At 35.5% G+C, this 24,744-nt stretch overlaps 2 long non-coding RNA genes across 5 annotated transcripts; both read right to left on the bottom strand.

The window, feature by feature from the left end:
* Window positions 1–393: 393 nt before the first annotated feature.
* Window positions 394–10,038, bottom strand: LOC129923464 (uncharacterized). 2 transcript variants are annotated; one of them, XR_008775394.1, is made up of 6 exons: window positions 9,673–10,038; window positions 9,321–9,476; window positions 8,195–8,315; window positions 7,630–7,872; window positions 2,224–2,355; window positions 394–2,090 (listed from the first exon to the last, which is right to left on the bottom strand). It is a non-coding gene; the product is annotated as an uncharacterized LOC129923464 (long non-coding RNA). The 2 variants fall into 2 exon arrangements; XR_008775393.1 differs by having other exon boundaries at window positions 8,195–8,283; window positions 9,673–10,034.
* Window positions 10,039–10,618: 580 nt separating this feature from the next.
* On the bottom strand, window positions 10,619–23,514 carry LOC129923463 (uncharacterized). 3 transcript variants are annotated; one of them, XR_008775391.1, is made up of 4 exons: window positions 23,447–23,514; window positions 12,066–12,121; window positions 11,536–11,753; window positions 10,619–10,770 (listed from the first exon to the last, which is right to left on the bottom strand). It is a non-coding gene; the product is annotated as an uncharacterized LOC129923463 (long non-coding RNA). The 3 variants fall into 3 exon arrangements; XR_008775392.1 differs by lacking the exon at window positions 12,066–12,121 and having other exon boundaries at window positions 23,447–23,469; XR_008775390.1 differs by lacking the exon at window positions 23,447–23,514 and having other exon boundaries at window positions 12,066–12,396.
* Window positions 23,515–24,744: the final 1,230 nt, after the last annotated feature.

The raw sequence follows: 24,744 nt of genomic DNA on the forward strand, positions 1-24,744 counted from the left end.
TGGGATGCAAAAACAGATGACCTTTATATCATCTGCCCTACAGATTGCAAAGTCTGCAGCTAAAACCAACATGGGAAAGCCTTTGAGGAAAAATCAGGAGTCAACCATTCAGTTAGCAGCATACAGTGCTACTCCCAGGCAGAGCCTACGATGCCATTGATCCCAAACTGTATTGGCATATTCCATTCTTTCAAATATATAGCTGTGTGGGTGACATCATTGCAACCACAACTAATGTCAGGAAAATGATTCATAGCTAATGTTTGGAAAATGAGATGATCCATAGCAGCTTTGTGACTGAAGGAGGCCATAGAATCAGATCAAAGTTTGAGATTTGCTAAAAATTTGCTCAAAAACAAATATTGTTACAAAGCAATTAGCTAAAGAAACCTGTTAACTTTTAACATAACTTTTTAATGACATATGGAAAAGCACTATTAAACTACTAGAAATTTAGAAAAACTAGATCTAAGGGTTGCTGGAAGGGGAGGATAAAAGCGGCAATTTTTTTAGTACCAGTACCTGGTAACTATGTCAATCAACACATTGGACTAGGATAAGTTATGTAGCTTAAAGACATCCATACAACTTTTAAAGAATAAAATCACATCAGACTTCATTTTGCAGCCTGAGAGACTGAAATCCTCTCTAGCCAATGCAGTGGACTGAAACCCAGCTGTAGTGCTTCCTAGATCAGTTGAGATAGAGAGCAGCAAGTCTGGAGCAGCAAACATTAATGTGGCAAGGTTTCCTCTTTCTACCTGCACTGGGGCACTGTGAGTATTAAATTTGGCCTACAAACTGCATGAAATGCTGGATATCTGGCATAAACCACTGTCAAGGGGGCTTGAGTTCAAATCCTGATTTGTTTTTGCTGAGCAAAGAAACACCAGAAATACCATTTCCCCATATAGGCAATACAAAGTAATTTGAAAAAAAAAAAAGAAATTAACACAGACCAGTTACAATAAAAAAAAAATGAAATTGTAAAATGAATGCCACTTTTATTACAAGGTATACATAAATATCAAAATGAGTTAATCAATTATTTAAAGTTAGCAACTTTTTGTTCAAAACTAATGTACATTGGTAGTCCTGTAGATTGTGTAGAATCAAAGTAGCATGATTCATTTAGATATTTGATTTTAAAAATGAGACAATTTGATTAGAAGTTATTATAATTTTTTTTAATTTCTATGTAGTATGACAGTGCATCTACTGTAGAAAGATACAAAGGGATAAAACTAAATATCAGTTGTTATTCCATAAAAAAAGAAAAATGTACATTTAACACATTAGCATATTCTGTTCCAAAAATATAAACTTGATCAAAATATTTTATTGTCAAAGATATTATTGATTGAGTGGTATACCTTAAACCTCTTACAACATATTCATTCATGGTATAAAACACTGCCTGGTCACTAGAAAATGAATAATGTAGTAACACCAAGAACTAAAAAACTTAATAACATTGACACTACCAACAATGTTCAAATTGCAATGATTTTGATGGAATCCTGTGATTATTCCTTATGTTATTCAACCACAGAATTCCATCAAAAGCTCTTAATTTTTTTAAGACATCATCTTGTTGAAAAGTTAAATGAGGTGTCAACTCTCTTAATGCCTATGGTCATTGACAAATATAGCTCAAAGAAATCTTTCCTTAATTTCTAACTTAAAGTCAACAGTCAAAGTAAATGAATAGTAGGTACCTGGTACCTGGTAAATTAACAACAACACTAAGTTGTTTTTTTTCTCTACAAGTTCTACAATTTCAGATTCAAAGACTAAGTTTATTGTTTGTCCAATTAACCTTTGACCTTATCTTTCTTGGACACTCTCAGCATAAAGAAAAATAAACCATTCATGAGCAGTATTGTCTTGAGCATCAAAATGTTAAGTGTTATGTGGTGACTACTAAAAGTTGTGTAAACTTAATCTTTTATCACTCAATCGATGGAAGTCTTTCTAGACAAGTAAGCAATGGATTTCAGATATCCCTCACAGCTTCCGTGGTTGAAAAATTTCCAGAGAAAAAAGCTGCTTAGAATAGAATCTGTCATGCTTGAAAAGGGCCACAGGGACTGTATAAAAAAAAAAGAATAAATAAAAACTAAACAGAATTGACAGGCAATGTGGCATTAAAAAACAACACTTTCTAACTTTAGAACCTACAAACATTAGAGATAGTAGAAAAAACAACACTTGATTTATTACCAAAACAGCTGACATATCCAAACACAAGTGAGTAGCCTTCTTTTGTAAGGTACTTGTGTAGTCAAGGAAGATCTCATATTTGTAAACAGGCTAACATTTTAGGCTCCTTAGCTGACTAATCTTTTGGACATTCTGGAATAAATAAATGCAAGAAGGGCTTAATATAAATATCATCATCTCTTGAAATTCTATTTGCAAAAGCTAAGAGAGATCTCAAATATGAAAATAATGATCTCATAAAAAGATAATATAGATCACAAATTAGATCATTTAGATCTCAAACAAGGTAGATCACAAATTAGATCAGATAGATCTTAAACAAGATAATATAGATCACAGATAGATCTCAAACAATATAAGATAAAATGTGTAAATAAAAAAAACAGCATAGCAGAGGAAAGCAAAATTACAAGATAGATATCAAATAGTATGAATCAATTAGCCTATATGCCAGTTAATAAATTTCACAGTTGATTCCCAAATGAGTATTTAAAAAATTCTGTTAAAATTTTTTTAACAAAAAAGAAAAAATAATTACAAAACTAAACAAAATAAATGTAAAGGCTTTCTTTTAGTGACTTTAGAATAGAACAAGTTTCCTGTTTCCTTAAATACTCCATCTCCTCAACACTCCATCTCCTCAATGCTCCATCTCCTCAACACTCCATCTCAACACTCCATCTCTCAACACTCCATCTCCTCAATACTCCATCTCCTCAACACTCCATCTCAACACTCCATCTCCTTAACACTCCATCTCCTCAACACTCCATCTCCTCAACACCCTGTCTTAACACTCCATATTAACACTTCATCTCAATACTTCATCTCCTCAACACTCCATCTCAATACTCCATCTCCTCAACACTCCATCTCAATACTCCATCTCCTCAACACTCCATCTCAATACTCCATCTCCTCAACACTCCATCTCAATACTCCATCTCCTCAACACTCCATCTCCTCAACACTCCATCTCCTCAACACTCCATCTCCACACTCTATCTCCTCAACACTCCATCTCAATACTCCATCTCCTCAACACTCCATCTCAATACTCCATCTCCTCAACACTCTATCTCCTCAACACTCCATCTCCTCAACACTCCATCTCCTCAATACTCCATCTCCTCAACACTCTATCTCCTCAACACTCCATCTCCTCAACACTCCATCTCCTCAATGCTCCATCTCCTCAACGCTCCATCTCCTCAACACTCCATCTCCTCAATGCTCCATCTCCTCAACGCTCCATCTCCTCAACACTTTATTCTGTCATTATATGTGTCATTATTGCCAGGAATTGGGTACATTTAGTAATCAGCATTGAAGTACACATACATATATTAGAGAAGAAAAAGAGCCTTGACACTGTAGATCGCAAGGTCTGAAAGGGGAACTTTGCCATTATATTCCAGTTATTTCTGCTGGTTAAGTTTGTATTGCTGAACTCACTGACCTACATCAGTTCTATTCACATCAAGTTAACACTGCATGGTATCACAATGTAAGTTAAATAAAAAATTAAATTAACTTTCAGAAATGGTGGTCAACTTGATAGTCCCAGATTCAGACTCAGCTCTTCTTATCCTAAAAACTTTTAAGCCGAACAGTAAAAAATTAATAGAATAAGGATTTTTTGTTCAGGAAAGATAATATCCCAAAATGATGTTAATGTTTTTGTAAAATGTTTTACATTGTTTCGGATGTTCCTTCAGAGTTGAAGATAGTTTACTTCCTAGTCCAAACCTCCTGCAGGACGACGGGGGATGGGAGTGGGCAGGGTTTGAACCCTCGACAAATCCAAACGACAGTTCAGCGCACAAACCGCACGACCAGGCAGCCATCCATGTATCCATAACTCATGGTTGGAAACATCCTGAAGCCCTAAATAAAAATTGCATTCTATACTGTGATTTGAACTCAAGGCTGCAGTAGTAGCACTGTAACTTCTTCAGTATCCAATGTTAGCAAGTGCCCTATTTAAGAACGAGGCCATTTTTAAAATAGAGATGATAGTTTGTAAAATGTTTTACATGTTTCAAATGTTCCTTCAAAGTTGAAGATAATATTTATTTCCTCATCCAAACATCTCAGAGGACGATAGGGAAGGGCAAGGTATGAATCCAGGACCATCAACAAGTCCAAACAACAGTCCAGCGTGCATTCTGCACATCCAGGCAGCCACCCATAGTCATAGTAAAAAGTATTTTCTAAAAGAGTTTCTATAATAACATTGTCAGATGCAGGTTCCATTTTCCCATTTTCATTCACAAAATTTGTGGCATGTGTGGCTGAGAGGTGGGCCTACACTGCTTGGCTACAGCTTAGCCACTTACCATGGGGGCTCGATTTTGAATCCTGACTCGAGCAGAGTTGTTTTCTGAAAGCCCAAAGACAGCATGTAAACCTCCCATGTGTTCCCTTCCCCCAATAGTCAACAAAAGGAGATTGGGCCATAGCAAAATAAGTATGCTCTAAGCATAAAATATGCACTATATCAAAAGCATTAAAAAAAAAAGATTTACATGTTTTTTTCAACTCTTTCATACCTTAACAAATGAATTTGAATAAGTAACTATTCTATTTGAAAGTGAAACAAAACTAAACACTATTAAGTCCAAATACTTTTTACTATGACTAAATAATAGTAGGTATAGAACTAATCAATATCAGGCCCTAATACTTCTTACTTTGACTATTGATGAAATAAACATGACATCAAACATAATAGCAGCACCCAGGGAGAAGAAGGTGAAGAAACTGTAGTAAAACATAGATAAGTCTTAAGGAGGACTCAAACCTTGGACCTCAGAACCATCCCCATCACATAGCTGTGACCAGATGCAAGTTAGACTTCCTGAATAACACCCCAAAAGAAGATCTACAAATCTTGTAAGATGCCCCAACAAACTAAGAGATAGGTGAAGAATATTACAGACAATATCAAAGTGAGAAATCATCAAGTTAAAACAGAAAATTCAACAAAATCAAAATAATAACAACCAGTTTGATACAAATATAAACCAATCTAAACAATTAAACCCATGTTTTTTAATTCAGACTGTGTTTCCACTGATTTGGACTCCTTCACTCTTTCTTAGACTGTTCATTGGCAAATGAAATAAACTAAGAGCTTTCACAGCCCCCAGTCTATTGCCATCTTTTTGCAGTATCTCATCTTCTTATCCAAGATTATTACATCCTATGGGTGTCTCAAGGGTCAATCTAGTCATGCAAGTTAATCAATGACTTAAACTCTGCCAATTCACACGTTTTTTCTAGCTGACTCAGGCAACCCATTCCATGCGCTAATAGCACTAGAGAAGAAGGAGTATAAATGTCTTCTAGCATATGGGATGAGGAATGTTCCTTTATCTTTGTGTCTTTCTAAGTATTTTTTTAAGTTTTGTTTTTGTATTTGAAGTTTATAGTTTAATGTTTTTTGTATAATTGCTACTTTACTTTTGAAGTCTTCTGTCCTGAAGGATCTCTAAATTTAATAATTTTACTAGAGGTCTAACTATAATCAAATGTGAATATTTGTTAGTTCGGAATCTCACTGCTCTATCTTGTGTATTCTAGTTTCTTAATAATGTTTTTTTTTAGTTGAGGGTTCCCAAATAGAGGACTCATTATCTATTGTTCAGTTGCATCACTGCATCATCTCTACTGTTGGTTCTCTTTACTCCCCTTTGGTCTTATTCACATTTCTTTCTCGGCTCATCAAATACAGAGTACATCTTCCATGAACATTTCCAGCAGAATAAAACTTTTTGGTCTAATAACAAAGTCACTAAGTTTTGAGAATCCTCAAAAGCTGTCTATGACGATTCTCCGAGTCCAGTGTTTTCTCTGCCAAGTTGCAATTCTCTAGTTCTTAATAGAAAATCATTTTTCCACAATTGCTTATCCATGTGAAAGTGGAATCACTGGCCTACCAATTTTCCAAATATGTTTCAATTTTTTGTCAAGAGTTGTTTATAAATATAAAGTACCCAGTTTATCTTTTCTTTTGAAAAGGATGAAAGAGTCATTTTTGCAAACCTGGTTGTTGACATCAAAACCATGTATTTGGTGAAGTCAATAAAGAGCAATGGTTTTAGCACATCCACAGATATTCCATCTTTAGTTCTTCTTTTTTAGGGTCCCCATTTGTGTTGGATGAAAAACTAAAATGAATGGCTTTTTGGTCCATCCTAAAAAGGCCTCATATCTTATAGATTGCTGATGTTGCTTCAAAAAAGAATATAATTATGTTCTATGCATTTCATGTGTCAATCTAGTCATGCATGTTAATTAGTGAATTAAACTCTGCTAAGTCACTGGTTTTCCTGGCTGATTCAGGCAGCCCATTCTATATTCAAACTAGGGAAGAAAGAGCACTTGTAGGAATTTGGCCTAGCATATGGAATAAGATTATTGCCTGGATTGTGGTGTGAACAGATGAATGGGTCATTTCTCCATCCAGAATAAGACTTACTCTATTGCCATGATAGATCAATTCAGATTGACTTCTCTGCTTTTTCTTCAACTTTGTCAGTTTTTTAAAGCCATTGGAGTTCCATCAGCAAATATTCCATAATCATTGGCTAAAGTGTCAAACAGTGGGACTGTTATAAAATCTGTCCATGTATACAATATTATTTTTGTTTATCAAGTGGCTAACAGCCTTAGAACAAAGCTAAGAACGACATATCAATTCTGGAATCACATTCTTTGTTTTGCCTGTGTTGAATTTCTATGCTGATATAGCAATGACATTGCCATTATTATTATTTGCTTCATAAGCCATAGTTTTGATTCCCACTTTGATAGGTTTGGATTTTTATATATTGCTTTGTAACAAATCAGCCTTGGCAAGGAATCATTCCTTCATCCAAAGTTGGCATGTTGAGATAGTTAGAAGTAGTGCTGAAATGTTGAGATAGTTAGAAGTAAAGGGTGACCCAAGGCTCTCCTGACTTCTAATAGATCACCATACAAAATGTCTTGAGGAAGTCAACCATGTGGCATTCCATGAACATGTCCAAGATAGCCAAGATTTCTACTGCTGATAACAGTGCAAAGGTTCAGAGGAATCTTTTTTTTTTTCATAAATGCACTGAACACTTCTAAAGGAAATAGATAGATGATGTTATATTTAATCATCAGAGACTTTCACCCCACAACTTTGAATGATTTTCTATTAATGAAGCATACACTCTATACTGTCCTACTGATATGTTCAAACCCTGCCTCCTGCAGAAGGTTTGGACTAGGATGTAATAATCATCAAACCTGAATTAACATGTAAAACAAACTACAAAAAGGTCCTCTCCGATGAATTGATAGGTAAAGAGTATTTGAATGAAATGGGATATATAAATAGTTTTAACTTAATGATTAACATAACATGAAACAAACCTAAATGTCTTCAAATTCATCATAGCAATGAACAAGTTGATCAGGACCATGACAGCATCAAGAATGTAAACTCCATACAAAACGGGGTAGCCAACCACCTCAATGACTTTCAGCAGCACACTGTCTTTTATCTCTGAGTCACCATTAACCTGACTGCTATTTGTTTCTTCTTTAATAGCTGGTGCCTGAGAGTTCCCCATACCAAAGGCGGCCCAGAACAATGTCCCAGTGGTCTCTAAGAGGCTGAAAAAAAAGTCTTTGGTCAGCAAATAAAATATTTTAAAGTACATTTGGGAATAAATTAATTCCTGTAAAATCTAGTAAATTTAATATCATCTAGCTAATTTAATATATCTATCATCTTGTAAACTTAAACATCTTAACTAGTGATCAGCTTTCAAAGTATTTAACTTTAAACACTACCAATAAAAGCCATAATTTATTTATTTTAAGTTTTAAGGTCACTTGCAAAAAAAATTATTTCTTTTGAGTATGTCTATACAACCTGAAGTTATTTTGCTTTGCAAAAAAAAACATCCATAAATTTAATATAAAAAACCTTCACCTTGTAAGTCAAATGACTCTACCCTGCAAAGTTCTCATTCTTGGAAATACTGTATAGGCTTATTTGTCCACATATAAAGGCAATCATGACTGAAATAGATGAAGGTAAACTTGCCAACATCCTATGGAATAATAACTAGATTAAGATACTTTTCGCATAATTTCATTAAGTTGGCTATAGTAAACTTGACTTACACTAATGTTGTTATTATAATAACCTGTGTTCAAATCCTTCATATCATCATGATTAAAATATTATGCCTTGGCCAAGAATCCTTAGCCCTTCATGCAATATGAAGGAAATTGGTGGCCTACTTCTGTTTCTAACCAGGTGCAAGTAAGTTGATTTGTTTAATAGCTAAAAGTGTCATGAAATGCTTCACTGAATTGGTTGAATCTAGTGGATTTTTTTCCTAAATAGACCTACTCAATAATGAATAATCTACAGAAGATAATAAACAAAGTGAAATTGAAACACTTTAATTAACTAATTAAACAAGTAAACAAGTATAGTTATATCTTTGAATCACCAAGTTTTCAGTTCCAATGAAGAAATTTTTAAAGCCTAACTAATAATATGAGAGGCACAGTGGGGAGTGGTAAAGCACTTGGCTTATGAACACAGGTCCCAGGTTCAAATCCTAGAAGACTGAAATTTTTACTTTCAGGATCTTTAAGGCCCCTCTTAGTCAACCCAGATCTAATGGGTACCTGACATTAGTTGGGGAAAAGTAATGACGGCTATTGTGCTGGTCACATGACTTTAGCTAACCATAGGCCACAGAAACAGATGACCTTTACATCATTTGCACTATAGACATCATGGTCTGAAAGGGGAACTTACTTTTTTAATAATATGAGCTAAAATAAACCTTTGCTCTAATATTGTAATTCTTCTTATAATTATTATAATTTCCTAGAGCCTCAAGTTTCAAGAGATTCTAGACAAGTATATGTTCATCCCTGGTGATTCATCACAGCATACATTTGTTCATCCCTGGTGATTCATTACAGCATTCATTTGTTCATCCCAGGTGATCCATCACAACATGCATTTGTTCATCCCAGGTGATCATCCAGTTATATCATAGAATTATAAAAGACAAATACTAATGAGCAACACATACATCTTTTTAGTGTTCTGGTTGAAGGCAGGTTAAACGTGGTAGAAAGAAACTCATATGCATTAGGACTGTAAAAGTGCAATGTTATTGTGAAGGATATTTTTTCATCTGTATAATTTGCATTTCCTGTAGGCTCCTCAAACAGATGTAAAGATAAATCTGGAAAGCATAAATATATTTTTAAAATCATATATTAAATGTTAAATTGGGATCCATCTTAGACCAGTTGATCTAAATGTTATCTATAACTATTGCCAAACAAATAAAAAGAGTGCCACATGGACATGAATAATTATTATTGTTATGCGAATTATTATATATTCTTATCACTAAACTAAAGAGTTAATACATTTACCATCATAACTGTTTTAGGTGAGGTTGGCTTTTCTATAACTCCTCTCGTAAACATTGAACTTTCTTTTTATAATATATCAGAAGTCTCTTTGAATTGTACAATTTCTTCTTTCACCTTAAGACTTTATTTTTCCTTCTTTTTAACTGGCCAGGAAGCTGCATCGTTATGACACTGAAAAATAATAATTGTTAGCAATACAAAATCCTTTCAGGCATAACAGTAAATTCTGGAGTATATATTAAAATTAGATAAGCAAGCTTTCATTCAGATACCATAAGTATATCTCTAATTCTATAGCATTGACAGAAAAAATACAGATAGTGATTTAATTAATAATGAAAATATGACAAAAAATAAAATATCACATATACAATTGGAATTCATTTTGTTGTTTAGATGAAGTCCAAGATATGAATATCAATATCACTAAATGTATAAAATATACATAAGTACAATAATATATTAAATCTAACAGTGCATTTTGATTTACCATATTGAATGCCTCTTAGGGGTTTGCAAAGACCAGGGAACAGTACCAGGAAAAAGAAGAAGAGGCAGACAGAGAAAGCGATGGGAGGACAACATAAAAGAATGGACGGTACTTCCATTGAAAGAGGTTCTAACTAAGGCAAAAGACAGAGAGGAATGGAGAAAGATGATTGACAAATCTTGCATGGTGCCGCAACAGTCTTACAAACTAAGGGATAGGTAAAAGTAACTCAGTTGTAAGTTAAAGTCAGTCTAGATCAGTTCATGTCAGTTGTTATTTCATTATACTAGTCAAACATTTATTTAGACAATGCTGAAAATACTTGCTGTTATTTCTACTTTGCTTCAAATACTATACTGGGATACATGAGCAGTCATTTTTTTAAAATAGTTAAATGTAAAACCAATTCAAACTCACATAGAAGTCTAAAATTAACATTTTCTACATTAAGTAGGAATAGCTGAGGGTTTCAGATTTTTCATTATATCATCAAAGTTTGCATCAATAAAATGTGTGCTGTCCACAAAGTCATACCCATCAGGGGTCCATCCTTTCCCTCTTTTCATTGCTTCAACCATTTATCTCACATGTTGGCTTATTTAAGGAATCTGCAACATAAAGAAATAATAAATAATGAATAACATACCGGTACAAAAAATGGTGACCGATAATTTCATCCCTAATTAAATATTTTTTTGTTATTCATTGTTTAAATGTGCAGTTAAGGCTTTGGCTTTAAGCCCTCATTTCATCTAATATATAAATATGATTATTTTAAATGCTTTTAAATATTTTTTGTTATAAATGCATTTATAGTGTTTCCTCTTCCACTTCACATTCTTGATGAGTTGTACATCTGGATGTGTACTTAGCTACAGGGCTTCTTGTGGTTGTAAGGGATATACATGACGTAATGATCAAAAGCAAAAGTGTGATGGAAGTAGTGGAAATCTTTTGAGAGAGGAGAACGATTAGAATAATTATGACCATGCCGCTGATAACTTATCATCAAAGGCCAAGGTGTGGTGGAAGTAGGCTACCGGTAGTGGAAATCATTTAAGAGATGAGAACGATTACAAGACTAGACTAAAGAAAGTAATATCTCTCTGGAAAGTTTAGTTTGAGACTAGCCTCTATTTTATTTGGGGCCACCAAATCACATCGCCTAGGGACTCTACTTATATAAGACAGGCCCAGCTATGGTGGATTATTATCATCATTGTGTTTTATTTATTCAAGGATAATACTTAAATGTAAGTCGCTATTCTATTCGTACAAGTCATTTATTTTTGTGTTTATCGCTGGATCATTTAAGTATTGAATTGGGTTTGAAAACATTAAACGCAAGGTAAATCAATTCTACCTATCCTTACTTCAGAATAAAACATGGCTGCGGAGAGAACCAAGTAGTTCGAAACCTGTAAGGCCGACGAATTGTTCTGTTTTACGACAATACCTGGGCTCAGATCTGTTAATAAAACTCTCAAAAACAACCTGGTGTTTCCATCAGACAAGGTTGTTTATCTCTGTGTAAACTTCTGCCCTGATCTTTTCCATAAAATTTCAGTTGATTGCATCAATGCCGAAGAACCTTTAAAATAAAAATTAAAAAAAAGATTGTAAAGTCAGAAGAATTATTTTTTTAAAATAGTTTTTCTAAAAAAAAAATATAAGTTTTAATAATATCAAAGAAATACAATGTGATTTCTTTTTTTATTTATCTATATCCATAAATTTAAGTATTGTATTGTATAATATAGTCTAGAATTAGCCCAGCCCTATGTACAGTAAAAAAAAATAGATCCATTGTTGATGTTTGTTTTTTCTACAATAGTGATAACATTTATATCGAAAGTTAGAATAGTTAGATCTAGATCTATTTCAATAATAAAAATTATTTTACCTGGGGAGTTGAGTCTTGTTTCCAAAGTGAATGTCAAAGTGGTAACTAGACTAGAACTTGTAGAGAAGAAAATTAGTATTAACTATTACTTAGTAAGTTAGTTATTATCTAGAATCTAGGTCTAAGTCTAGATCAGATCTTGTAGTAGTGAAACTGTTGATAATCCAGCTAGATCTAGATCACATGTGTATTGCAAGCTTTGATAGGCTTTAGGCCTACTTGATTGAGAGGCACCAGTTATCATGTGGTAAGGATGTTTTTGTTTAGATCTAGTTGATGGGAATATTATGAATGAATAATCAATAATACTATAAGTAATAATTAATAATAGCGATGTCAATAGGGCCTCATCTCAGCCTAGCCTGCCGGCTAATTATGGCTAATAGTCTTATAATGTCTAGATCTAGAATGACGAATCTAGACTAAGGTCTATTCTTTTTAGTTTTCATGCTAGATCTAGATTTAGAAGTTTAATAATAAGTCGACAGGTAGAGCATCTAAAACTATATCATCAATGAAACGTAAACAACCTTGTTTTGTTTATGTTCAAACTAATGTCGATAGGGGCGGAAGCCCAATGCCGACCAATCATTTTGTCGGAAATAATAAGATACTATAAATAAATATATTTTACACTCTCGGTGACCACGGGTTTCCGTTCAAAGCCGAAACGCTATTTATATTATTTCGGAGATTTTAGGAAAGTGCAGGAAACGACGGTTTCATTGATGCCAAATATGCCTAGGTCGAATATGACTACTCAAAAGTATTCAATGCGTTACCAAGGGTATTATTTACATGTAGATTCGGAATTAGATGAAATAAACATTATACATGCTCTAGAAAAATGACTAAAAACAATATTTAAAGTTAAAAATTACATATTTCAATGTTCAAAACTTGTAGATAAATGGATAAACTTTCAAATAATGAAATAAAAAAAAGTTCGATTTTTTAATTTTAAATATCGATATTTTGCTCCCTAGTGGTGGTCCTCCTCCCTATAGATAGACTCCTCCGAATCCACACATGCTGTTCTGGCTAGTATCTTGGGTGTTATGCAAATCCACTACTATTTCATCAACTATTGTACATTAGCCAAAGAACATTACAATTAATAAGATGAACGTACTCAAGACTTTCTACTACTATAAATGATGCATTCATTAACACTTGGGATGCCTGTCTTGTCTACTTATCCGTCGTTATTTAAATATCTCTAATTCTAATCAACCATCTTCTAAGCTATCGCCACATCGTTCTTCCTTGTTCGCCTATTCTCCTGCGTTATTCGTCTGTCTGACTACGTCACTGTCACTCCTTTAACCGTCGCTAAAAACAATGCACAATATAATCTACCAAAGCTAACATACTCTCTAACTCAACTAGGACACACCAATGCCACGTAATTTAGGAGACAATATTACTTTCCAAAAACATATCATTGAAAACTTTCATTCTACAGGCTTATAGCTGGTTAGCCTATGCAATAATTAATTAGTGTAAATATCTTTTAACTAGTATTACACACCGACCTGTGACTGTGATTGTCTATTTATGCCGGAACATTCTCTCCTTTTAAACTTCTAATAAACTGGACGCATTTCAACCATCCACCTATTTTTGGAAGTCAATACCAGTATCTGTTACACTGAATCGGAACGGATCGCTATCATTCTCTTTCCTTTCTTCTCTCTCTCTCTCTCTGGAACCCACTTTTTTGTTCACCTCCAGCATGTTTTTATGATCACTGACCTAGGCTTTTGACTTGCAATGGAACAACTCAATTGTAGTAACCTAAGCTAAGACCAAAACGTTATTGCAAGTGAAAACAAAAAGTCCGATATCGAGTTGGCAATTCTCTTTGTCAGATGTGAACAACACATACCACCGCGGGATCATAGTGACCTTAAGTTACACAATTTCAACACGACGACATAACTTGTGCATAGCTTGTTAAAGTAAGAGCCACACAGAATTAGAATGGAATTAAATCTAATGATGATTTGATGTGATAAATACATATGCATGTAAATTATTAATTAATGACAGATTTCATGGACACACTCAAAGTTAAAATGTTACAATCTCATTTCAAGTGCAAGAGATAAAAAGGTCTATTTCTGATGACCAATCTTCTTTTTTCAGCTTGGGAGCCATATAAATCTTTATGATGACTGAACTAACTGGAGCAGGTCTTCGCCAGTGATGGCTCCTCATTTCGGCTAAGTTCTACATTTTGTCGCTGATGAGTAGGCTCTATTCTGTGAGCACGAATTCTTGTCTATGTGTGTGTGTGCATTCAATTTGGTGACCCCTCTTGGTTGCTGTGTGTTTGATGACGTCCTTCTTTTTCCCGTCTTTGGGGCTTGGTGCTGAACTTCGTTGTTTAACTGCTCGCCTCGGCTCGTCGCTGTGTAAATAATTCATTCCGTTTGCAAGTACTGATAGGTGCTGGTTCAGAGAGCCAGAGTGGAAATATCGCTAAGCTAGCAATGTTGGGGCTTGGCCGATAGGCGACGTAATACGGGTTCATGTTAATTAAGGGATAGTATTACTGAGATACGCACGACCCGCACGTGTACTATAAATGATATGAATGTGTGTTGCAATCTCTTGTCACATTATTTACAGATCATTCTTCACTTTGAACAGTCATCGTATTAAATGTTCAGTGGAATCTTTCTGCCCCTCATTCATTCATAACTAATTCAACATTATCCTTTGTCTTCCTCATGGAACATATGGCCTCCGTACAATTAGGCCCTCTCCAAGGTCTCTTGTTTAGCTGTTAGCAGCAAAGCAGTTTGGTCGGGGGGTCATGTGAGCCAAAATATTTACACGGAATCCTGACATATATCGCGAACAAATACCAAGAGCGGAGTTGCTATGCTATATTCGTAAATTTTAAAGCGATACCCTCCCCCCCCCCTTTTTTTTTTCAAACTCGCCTTGTCATTGTTTTAACTGCATTCTTACTTCAAGCCACATTTTCCCCACAACTGCCAGCAAACACTTTAACCCATTCGCCGGAAAATGGCTCTTATCGTGAATAGCTCGGTAGCACATAATATCGCCGCTCGCATTTTCTTGTTGCTATAAAAATTCCCCAAATCTCCGATTTATGAACCTAGAAATCTTTTCCTTGCGGCCTGAACCAAGAAAAACCTAGACACCTGTCTTTTTTTTTAAAGTTTTGTTTCATATTGTCGTTAAATGTTTTGCACCTTAGAGACACACATTCTTTGCAAATCTAAAACGTCGGGTCAACACACACATGCTAAGAGCAGGGTTCCACTTGAGTGGTTAAGAAGACTGCCCACAAAGGCGATGAAAGTTGACTGTCACATTTGATGTCAAGGACACAAGGCTGGAGCGAAAATTTCCGAAACTTAAAATAGTTGACAACTGATTGTTTAACTTATTGGAAACGTAATTACCACAGTCTACGGAATCAAAACCACGAAGATTGACACGCCCGAATGTATTTTAAATTGGGATTCATTCCTTCTTTATCAAACAAGAGGTTGCCTAAGTGGCTTTTTATGACGATATGAAACCAATTACGTTGGAGGATCATTTGAGATGATGTCACCCTGATAAAAAAAATAAAGGTTTGAAAAAAAAAAAAGATTCTCAAAGAAAAAGTTCAAAATAGACCCACAACATCTCTCTTCAACATGAGACATAGAGAGAAGATGACGGTTTGTGAGCGTCTTACAAGATTTGTTTACTTATAGCCTAATAGCGAAAACATTAAAGATAAAACACTGATTTTACCTACTGTTAAAGTAGTTTTAAAAACTTGTTTTAACACAAACCTAAATTTGATAGTATTAAATGAATTTATTTAAGCAACAATACAGTTTAAGGGCACATTAGTGGTGTGAGTTATAACATTAAAAGCCTATAATGTAATTCTTTGCAAACGAGATAAACAGTTTGGGATTAGCGGCCTCGCAGGCACTGGCAGGATGTAGCGCTGTGTGCAGCAAACTGCCAAAAGGTCACCGGCTTGACGAAACATTTCCCATGTTTGGGTAGGCCTATATCTGCAAGGCACCAGAAGTTTGAATTCAGTTTTCGTTCTGCTAGGTGGGTTGCAAGCCCAGGCTAATGAGACCCTCCCGCCCAACGCATACTGATTTAGACGACAGTTTCTCACCTTCGCCCCTTCTACTGATTGTGAAAATAGTTCCGCGAACCCAATATTTGAGCCAGACTTGAAAGATGAAATACACGAGAAACTGCTCCTTACGAAAACTTTTACTGTGGTACTTAAGGACCAATAAATAAATAAATTAATTAATATTTAATGTTTGAAGGACTACTTCATAGTACAACAAATTCCTTTATGAAACATAATATCCGTAGCAACGGATGATGAACCTGCGACAAACAACAACACACGTTTCCAACATGCTTGGTTGTTCCAGTAATACATATCAATTGTTATTTTGATTTATTTTAATTTGAATTTTATCAATATAAAAGATATACTAACTAGCTTTAAATTACGTATTTACCCTTCGACTTACAACTGTTATAAATTACTTATAAAAAATGTTGTTGGTGAATTGCAATCTACCGAAAACCAGAAAACATGGCAAGGGGTCTACGAGACAAAAAAGTTTGGGAACCACTGATCTAGGTTAAGCCGGATTGAACGGCGCCTTCGACACGGAGGTCATGGATTGAACACGCTAAGCCTGAAGTCTTGTCAGTTCAGCAACTCTTACAAACCTTACGGTGTTAGAAGACCCCGACCACTTCCGGGGCACTGCACAGCAGGCGACCTGATTATACTTAGAATGGCCAAACAGTATATTTCTAAAGCAGCTGATATATCAAACTTTCGTTCGATAACGCACCGAGACACATGACACATTGCGGCTGTTGCCTTTGTACGGTAGAAATCCAACGTGAAAATATTCAGATGCATATTTACGTCATTTTGTCCTACGCTGTATGGCCTCTCTTACGTCATCGTGTCTCAGCTCACTGTCACTATTTCCATTACACTCTTGCTCTTCTTCAAATGTCAGCTTACGCTTCAAATATGTATCCATAATCTAACGGTTAGATGGGCGTGCGAAAAACAATGTAACTAACACGAAATACTACTGTTAAACGTAATAATTAATCATAACATGTGAGCGATTAATAACAAGACTGATATCTGTGTGTTGTGGAGTCTACTTCTTTGAATGGCGATGTAAAGCAGAGATGCTGATAGAACGATTGATTCGTTTGTAAAATAATCTAATACTCATGCGCAAAATATAATTCTACCACAGGACTGTTATTAATCATTATTGTTTTGCCACGCTGCGTCAACAATTGTCATAGAATAATTCGTAATAGACATATTAAACAGTAGTGAGGGACCAGTTGATTATTATTCAAAATATCTGGTCGGATTAAACTAGCTCAGGGGTGGGCAAAGTACAATCCGCGGGCCACAAGCGGCCCGAGGAGTCTTTTAAGCGGTCCGCGTACACCTAAAGAAATCAGGTGGGCCACCTATAAATGTAAATATATTTAAAAATAAATAATTCTACATATCTATATAATGCATTTTAGAAAGTTCTGATTCTTATAAATTATGAGGAAGAGGCTAATGAAACATTGTCTCTACATGTCATTCTAAAAAGTTCAAATTAAACGAAGATTATTCTTATTGGCAATATTTCAAAATATAATTTTACTACATTTTTTTGCACACATCTCCAGCAATGGTTGCTTTTTATCTTACTTATTTTCTGCTATTTTTTGTTTCATTTTGATTCAAATCAACGCATCGCTACACTGTTCAAGGTAATAAAGTCTGTGATTTATGAAGGACTTCGTAGCGGGGCCAACTCGAGATCATGCGACACCTCCACCAAACCAATGTTAATTAGTATGTGATTGGACATGTCATCTACTGGTCTTAGAACGCTGTTGTTGGTCTCTTTATTAATTCATCCGAATATATTATTATTATAGCTTTTATATAGCGCTACTTTTATGCTTATAGCATGCTCAGAGCGCTTTTGGTCCAATCTCATTTGTGGACCGGTGGGGGGGGGGGGCGGGGGAGGGGGTATCTAGGAGTTGGTTTTCCGTGCTGCCTTTAGATACATTCTATATTCTATATATATATATTCGCTATATATATATGGGAAGCGTGGTCGAGAGGCCAAGTGCGCTTGAACTTGGCTTGGCTACCTAGAAGGGGGCTCGAGGTTCGAGACCAACTCCTAGATACCCCCCCCCCCCCCACTGGTCCACAAATGAGATTGGACCAAAGGGCTCTGAGCATGCTGTAAGCATGAAAATAGCACTATTTAAAAGCTATAATACATTAATATCAATCACTGTAACAAATAGAGGCCTTAAGTTTCTCTTTGTATGGTAATTTACTTAAAAAGAATGGACAGTCTTCTCAACCAAGTTTATTTTAAATAAAAGAGTTTAGCTAACCGTGAGCTCAATGAGATTCAGAATTCAGATACACATTCCAATTCCCAGGGACCTTGGATTGTTGCCCCGCTTCCTCCTCCCCCCCCCCCCCAACAAATGAAGAGAAGGGGCACGTATGGATAATATAATAAGTAGGCCTATTACAACAGAGAGGCGAGGTTCACTACCCGTTGTTCGCATAAATGCTACCAAAACAGACATTTTCACCGGCATGCAACATTGAGGCCATGGGAAGCTGGAGTTACCTCGATGTCATCGAACCAGTTGTCTGCACCCCTTTTCTCGTGGCGCCTTAAGAAATTTCTTTATAATTACTTCCCCTTATTTCTGACCCATTGCACTCTTGCCAATGTTGACATTATTTGGACACGTCGTGCGTTAATGGACACACGTGACGTGACACCCAGGACCCCAGAAAGCGAAGCGCTTAACCACTCAGCCACCGCGCCCCCTCTTAGCTTATTATTCAATTTTCTTTAAGCTCAATTTTTTTCCTTTTTTTTTTCCTGTATTTAAAATAAAATTTAAAAAAAGCACTTACACATCAAATAGTTCAAAGATCTTAACTGACTTTCAGCTGTGTTTGATAAATAAAGAACTGTAATTAACGAGTTGCAGCACTTTGAGGACAACAAGAAACATTCTCTAATCTTGTTCTGCCTATTGTCTAGTACAATATTGTAAGAGCAATCAATGTTGTGTCAAAAATGTTGGATAGCGAGCAGCGAGAAATACATACATCAGATAGTCAACTCAAGAGGCTCTTGACTGAAGTAAATTATTAAAAAATGACTTTCAGAGTGTAAAAAAAAAAAGAGGCTGCTGAAGTAGCTGGGCTGTTAATAATATTTTTTTTTGCTCTACACAATTGCAGAAGGTTAAAAGACAATTTGATGAGCCTGCCACTAATTACAAGAAGAAAAAATTCCAAGATTCGAGAGAAGACTCTCAACATCAACGTATCCAAACGAACTATTGATGTCATTGTTTCTGAAATACGCGACAGATTTCATGGGCATCAAAAATGTCAAAACGTTTTCGTCGTTAAAAGCCCAGTTTCATTTCGATTGAACAAAAGTTATTTACAAATTTGTATGACAAAGAGCAGGTTGGCTTCACTTGGTGAGAAACAGACAAAAGCACTAGTTACTGACATTTCTTCTAAGAAGGCCAGAAAAATGTTATTAGATTAATGTTAGATTTAATTACTGTTAAAATAATGAACGTCGAATCAGATACTAGTTTGTAGCAATGCTTAATAGTTTTACACCTAGAAGTGTTTTAGGAATGTAAATGTGTATACTGGGAAATATAACTCATAAAACATTTCTTTATTCATTTGAAACATTTCATTTTTTAAGTCGTTTAATTCTGTTAAGAAATTGTACAAACATGACTTTAAAGACACTATTACTGGAATCCTAATTGAAACAAACGTAATTGATATAATTAGCCCTACTTATTTTAAAGTACATAGAAGTCAAACTCATAAAGCGCTGGTTGTGAATGTGTATGTGTTTCATGAGTGAATGTTGTTCGAATTTTTCATCCATTTTGTTTTTGTAAAGTAGTTACGCTGAGGTTGTCAATTGTAGTCAAACTGAATTTATATTTTACATTTGATTGGATCAATAAAATTATCTTACCTTGTCTTAAAAAAGGGGCTACACTGCTACTGCATTAAAATTTCTTTTGGTAAATGCACCAATACATTCAATTTTTTTGTCACACACTACATTCGTCTTATTGGGGGAGGCGGTGACAACCAAGATATTCTTATACCTGGGCCCACTCGTAGGCTACCTTGCAACGCTACTAAACCTCTTTGTGGTCTTCCTCTATTAGGCTATATATCTACCCCCTCTCTTTTATGTACACATTTAACCGAATACTCTAACTAAAGTTAACATCTCAAATAGCACTTGAATAGATTAGATCCTCTAGACTCTAGACCAAGCATGTCAAACTCGTTAAGGTGTATGGGCCGCATAAAAACTTACTATGACCTGAGGGGCCACAGCCAAAAACAAAACAGCAAAACAGCCTACTAGTTTTATGTAAATTAGAAACAATACAATGGAATACAATAATTAATGGCATACCTGTCCCTTAGACAGCTAAATGTGTAGTACTATTTGGTAATTAAAAATATGATTACGCATTATTTTCTATGTTCTGATGCTTGACATCTTTTATAGGATACAAGCTTATTAATGTCATGTTGAATTTTTTTTTTTACTGATAATTTCATCACTGATGACAAATATTGATGAGATAATCTCAAACGGTGAGGTGCTTTTGTAGCTTTCATTATGGCAAAGAACTGCTCACAGAGATAAGTGCTTGCAAACAGCAAGAATTCTGGCTGCAAATTTCCGCAATTCAACATACCGTTCAGGGTAAATAACTGTAAAAGTTTGGCACAGCCAATTCTATATACTTCGATTTCAACAAAGAATCTGCTATTCTATCAGCTCTAGTTGCACATTACCAGCAGCAATTTCAGAATCAAATGAAAATGGAGATACAAACAACGAAAATTCTTGCTCGTACGGAACGAAGTCACGAAAACGGTCATTGAAAGCATCTACTAACGATTCCAGGTGTAAGACATATTTACGAAATGTTGTAGCCGCATTTAATCTGTTTAGTTCCTGACACGTTGAGAAGTGAACACGATTTCCTCTTCATATTTGGTTTATCCACAGTCGTAATTTGCTAGTAAGCACTTCACATGATTACACGCAGTTGTGACCCATTAGTCAGTTTGAAAATGTTCAACAGGTTCACCTTTCATGTTCAGAAACTATACAATTTCCTCACGCAGTGCAAAAAAAATCTCTTCAATACTTTATGACATGAGAGCCAGTGGACTTCTGTGTAGTAGAGAACACAATCCAATTCGTGTCCCATGCCATCCAGAAACATTGAAAATCGGCGATGATTTAAACTACGGGCATGAATAAAATTAAGAGTGACTGAAACCGGTCTTATGACATGTTGGAACTTTAATTTCTTTGCGCTGAATGTTTTTTGGTGAATGATGCACTGAAAATGAGGACATTTAAACTTAGCACCAGTCTCTCTTTTTTTTTTTTGCAAGTAACTTTGCATCGAAACCATTTCATTTCATGTTTGGTGCCCCATTCGTTGTTAGACTAGCTAGCAAGTAAATTGTACTGTCATATCAATCCCTGTTATTTCTCAAAACATCCGCGCTTGTTGTGGTGTTATGCATAGAACAGAGCTAAAGTAGCACCTCATGTATCTCAAAATTCCTGTCTTATCTTATATAATACAGACGTTACTTCAAAAAAGAAGATGATTGCGTCTTACGCTGTCACAGGCCTTATGAATATAACCAACTGTGCTACACCCGTTACATCAGTTGACTCATGGAGAGCCAATAAAAATAATTCAAAATCTTTAATTGTTCACGCAATCTGACTGACATGTCATTTATTCTATCTGCCACAGTGTTCCTAGTTAACGCTATTTCTGTGAATGCTTTCACCTTTTCTGGACAAATTACTTCGGCTTTAACGACACTCCTTCATACAATCACATTCACTAAATGTTGTACTATGGCTTGCAATTAAATTTGACAAACCGTAGCTTAAATTGCTTTCACTGCAACTCACTCTCGTTGTTCAGTTTAACAAATACTATTTTTCAATTCAAGTAGCTTGTCATATCTTATTTTCCAGCGTAACAGTTTAACATTATTTCGATAATTTTTAGGTGGTTAAGCGGGCCGCACGCAAAGTGGTATGCGGCCTCCGAACGCCGAGTTTGACATGCCTGCTCTAGACAGAAGAGGCGACTCTGTGAGTAATAAACGTTATCGGATAAAGAATAGATTTTTGTTGGTTTTATTGGTTCCGGGTTCAAGCGGCACGGAGGTCACGGTTCAAGCCCAGCCTGTCTCCATTCCCAACCATCCTGCGTTACACTGCGTAAGGATGGAAACGATGTTTAGGCAGCCAGTGCTGAGTAATAATCTAGATCTATTGTCATTTCGCTACATTCAAATGGGGTCAAATAAACGATTACAATGAATAAAACCGAATTGATATTGCTTTTTGAATGGCTGCCTGGTCGTGCGGTTTGCGCGCTGGACTGTCGTTCGGATTTATCGATGGTCGAGGGTTCAAATCCGCTCCCAATCTCCGTCGTCCTGAGGGAGGTTTGGACTAGGAAGTAAACTATCTTCAACTCTGAAGGAACATCCGAAACATGTAAAACATTTTACAAACAAACATTTTATTTAGAAAACAAAATATCAAGTGAAATAAAGAAATGGGAAAGGGAATGTGTACGAAGGACCAACATTTTGTTGGTGGTGGGGGTGAGCAGCAGATAAGTAGGCCTAAATAAGTGCTACTAACATTAACAGGCCCAAAATATGAGAGCGTGTATGTGTCGGAGGCCCATTATATATGAAACTGATCTTTCCAAATCAAGTCAAAAGTTTAATGAGTGGGAGAAATTACAATGCGCAGGTAAAAAAAAAATTGTTCCATTGAGCAAAACAGAGAGAGAGAGGGTCATGCACTTTCAATCTAAGAGAGGCTGACGGGCTTTAAAAAAAAAGTGTTAGATTGTTCGTTAAAATGAGGTACGTTTATTATAATTTAAAAAAACACAGAAAAGAAGGGGTATTCTGATCATGATAACATGGAATGGGAACATATCATTGAATATCAACGTAGTCAGTGTACACTGACATTCACTGCCATACTCATATTACTAATACTAGTAATACTAAACTAATGGTACATCTCTTAGAATCTTAGATCTATTCATCTATCATTTATTATGTTACTAAATTAAAGTACTATCAGTATCATCATCAGATTATCATGTATCATTTTGTCGGGTAATCTATTTTCTTCTTTTTAAAAAAAGTGCCTTACCTTTGCGTATTAAATAATCCAAACTGTTCCAAAAAATCCATGTTATTAAGGTAGGCATATAAAGTATAATGGCTAGAATCGGCTAGATCTAGAATAATCTAGATCTATATCAACAAAAATCCAATATTTTTGAAGTATCCAAAATACGAAGCACGCTAATTTTTTATTTTTTTTTTGAAGCACGCTAATTTATAGGCCTACACACACAAAATTAATTGATTGAAACAGCAAAATGAGCCGCTCTATATTAAGTATCTAGATCTAGATTTAGATCTAGGTACACGTTTGCTTTCACTAAAAGTAGATCTAGGTCAAACTTTTTCCCCGTGTCTCCAACAAATCAAGTGCATTTTAAGTTATAATTAGATTCTAGATCTAGAATCTAAATATGGCTCATCATGTCTCGGAAGACAATGAGTCGGGAGGACAGGTGAGTCACTGGCTTTGATTTCGTTTTGAGATGGGGCAGAATTTTGTGTGACTGATTAAGCCTTATATTCTGGAGTGGCAGAGTTTGACACAGTTCGTGCATGTATAGATCTATATATGTGTAGTGGAGTGGATATCTTATCAGGAAACACCGGCCACCCCGATATCCACGTGACCCTTCCCCCTAAATGGCACCTTGTGTCCGCGCATGACAAGGCAGACCAACATGGTCACTGTTGATTCGACCGGCATCTCCCGTATGTTACTGGACCTACGTCGTCTCCACTCCCTGTTTGTGTCTGGTTCTACACCATGTGTTTATGTATGGCTGCAGGTAATTACATTTTACTTTTGTATGTTATATTGTAATTTTATTTAGTAGTCTACATAGAATATCGCTACCCCCGGATTTCGTCCATGTTGTAGGACTATCGTTATTTTTAGAAAACCAGCATGTAAATGTTTCCATTTGTTAGGGTTAGGGTACCTTTAGACTTAAGTATACCATACGAATTAGATCCCATATAGAATGTTAACTCAATGAGTGCGGAGCGTCTATCCCATAGACGGTCTGTCCGCCCTAAACGCACGGAACGTCTATCCCATAATAGACGTTCTTACCCTACCTTTGTTTCGTTGCATTTTTAAATTAAAATTTTTAACTAACAACAGTGGAACTATTTTTACTTTATAAAAGAGTTCTTCATCCTTTGTTTACATAGAAATGAGAAGCTTTCGGCTTTATTTAGACATTTATTTATTACTTTTTTTACAATGTAAAAAAACGTCGCCATGACTACGCTATTCCAAGAGACACCCACAATGTTGACTACTGAAGAAACTTTATAATTATTCTAAAATTTATCACA

Source organism: Biomphalaria glabrata, chromosome 16 (assembly GCF_947242115.1).
Source record: "Biomphalaria glabrata chromosome 16, xgBioGlab47.1, whole genome shotgun sequence".
Lineage (NCBI taxonomy): Eukaryota > Metazoa > Mollusca > Gastropoda > Planorbidae > Biomphalaria > Biomphalaria glabrata.